The following is a 2667-nucleotide window of genomic DNA, read 5'->3' on the forward strand; positions in this document are numbered from 1 at the left end:
GAGAGAGAGAGAGAGAAAAGAGTGACTGTGGAATTTAAAACTACAAATTTAATAAACAGAAGTAACACTTAAATGTATACAACTTTACATGAAGTGTCTGCACATGGGAGGTGCTGCTTGTCACTGCACACTCTTTCTGTGTCTGGTTGAAAGAGTATGGGATCCATTACATCACATGAATGTAGAAGCAGCTTACAAGTAATACACTTTGTATTCTGAAAAACAAGTCGACCTGCTGCCTTATTGTTTACAAGATACTTTGGAACCAATAATTGTTAACACTCAATTTGCTATTACCAGATAGATTGTGTAGGCCCCATATTAGCTACATGGGTGAGCCAGTAGGTGGCAGTATATCGGTGCAATTTCTCTTCCCGTCCTGCAATTATCACTCCCTCCATTGTCTGAAACCCATAATCATTAACATTGAGTAGCCAATAAAAAGAACATGACCAGAAGCAATTTACAAGATTTAGACTGAATTTTATATTTTATATTAAATATGTTCTGCTGTTTAGTTTTTCACATAATATATCTAAACACATGTCTATTGAGTTTGTTCATTGTATATTAAATTACTGCACTATCAAATGAGCATATGTAATTGAATATAATGTGTTGTTATTCCTTTGGTAATGAGTTGGAATATGTTTCAGAAATATTCACTACTAAAACAGATCAGAACTATGACAACTTTTTGCTTACCAATTTCAAGAAAACAATGTGTAAAAAAAAAGTGTAAGCTTCTTACAAAATGACTTCTACTTGTTCTGGTGCTATCTTAAATCAGAACATATTCTGAGATGAAGGTCTCTTTGTGGTTGTTTTATTACATGATCTTGTGCAAAACTGTATTCATTGGCTATAAATATAAGTAGGAACATAAACATAAACATATACACATACAAATGCACAGAATCATAGGCTTGGTTATTTTAAAGATAGTCCTAAGAGTACTAGGACTCCCTTATTGTTTTCATGCTAAGGGAATGATAGAGTGTCTTTTTAAAAAAAAAATAAGTAAAGGAAAGGGCCAGAATGAGATAGTCTAGAGGGAAAACAGCCAGGTCTAGCAGTTATATGTTAATTTGCATCCAAGGAAAGTATGTCCTCCAGAAAAGGCATGAGGAGCAGTGAAAGCATCGGACTCCTGCCCCTAGGGTGAAAGGTGGAGAAAAGGCCATAAAAATTTTAAAAGCACTACGAATTTACTCAGATGCCAAAGGGAATCTGTAGAAGAGTTTATTGGATTCACTGCATGAGAAATTCAAAGATCATGTGCAGTAGTTCTACCTTATTGACCGGGCTCATATGCTAAGTGCATTTCCTCCATAGGAAAATAGGCATAGCACAAACAAAGTCAAGAGCAAATCGAAACACATACATTCCTGCCTAAAACACAACGATATACTTATGGTGGGCAAAGAATTTTTTTTTTAATTTGAACTTGTTACATATCATATTAGTGTCCTAGAATTTGTAGTGACCCTACTGTTTAATAAAACAAAAATTGTATTTAATTGAGTGCATTCATGAACCACTTTCCCATGCTGGAGAAGAATCTTTCATGTGGAAAATTTTTCTCGAGGGAAGCTCTGAGTTCCTACGGTTAAATGGCAAAGGAGGCTTTACTCAATACTATTGAAATAGAGAAGAAGAGCTAGTAAGAGCTGAAGGATGGAGCCGCATAGAAGACAACTAACTAAAGGTCTTCCATGAGTGGTGACTAGTTTCCTTCAAAGGAAAAGTCTTTTATTCTCAAAGTTTTCTGACGGGAGATAGTTTTACAACTTTGAGCAAAATGCCAACTGACTTATGCCCCCTCCTCTCCTATAGACCCCTTCACAGGGTCTGAGAGACAATCTGTGGTGAAAAACACACCAAGAAGATTTTTAAAAGGTTTGCATCTTAAATGTTTAGGGAAAGAAGTTGCATCTTACATAAGTGGTATTAAGGAATAACGTACTAGGGGGGACCATTTCAGCAAAAAGTCTGGGTAGCAAAAATATTTCATTTCATATTATATTTCAATTATGGATTGGCATGCCTATCCTTTTTTCTCTTCAGTTTGAGTATCACAGTAATTACTAGTATTTGGTTATATATTTTAAAATACTAACAAAACCACAATATCACCTCAGGGTACAGGTCTGGAATTCCTGAACATATGTTCTGTGGATATGATTCATTCACAAGGTTAATAATTCAGTTATTGTCTAATAAAATAGGTTTAATCATTCTTTTTAAGCCTACAGCACCCAGTATTTCCAGGTGGTCTCCCATCCAAGTACTAAGCAGGCCCAACCCTGCTTAGCTTCCGAGATCAGACAAGATCTGGCGCGTTCAGGGTGGTATGGCTGTAGACAGGTTTAATCATTTTTATTGAGATGTTTGGTTCTTATAAGGTCAATATACTCAGAAAAATAATATAATTTTGAGTACATTATCAAAACATAAACTGGCAACAAAGCCTTTTAATAAACATAATGTAAGGGACAAATTTCTATTTTTTTCTAATGTAGAGTTTCTTTTAAGATATAGTATAATTGAATTACAAGAACAAAAGTTACCTTATGAAGCAATTTTTTTTTGTATTCTATTTTTTTTCTTTTAGATATTTTCTTTATTTACCTGTAAATTTCTCCATTCCCAGTTTCCCCTCCAAAA

General features: G+C 34.5%; 1 non-coding gene across 1 annotated transcript; it reads right to left on the reverse strand.

Annotated features, from left to right (window-relative positions):
- Window positions 1-2246: 2246 nt before the first annotated feature.
- LOC116083971 lies at window positions 2247-2365 on the reverse strand. The gene has a single exon (XR_004115955.1). It is a non-coding gene; the product is annotated as a 5S ribosomal RNA (ribosomal RNA).
- Window positions 2366-2667: the final 302 nt, after the last annotated feature.

This window comes from Mastomys coucha, unplaced genomic scaffold, assembly GCF_008632895.1.
Source record: "Mastomys coucha isolate ucsf_1 unplaced genomic scaffold, UCSF_Mcou_1 pScaffold8, whole genome shotgun sequence".
NCBI classification, from domain to species: domain Eukaryota; kingdom Metazoa; phylum Chordata; class Mammalia; order Rodentia; family Muridae; genus Mastomys; species Mastomys coucha.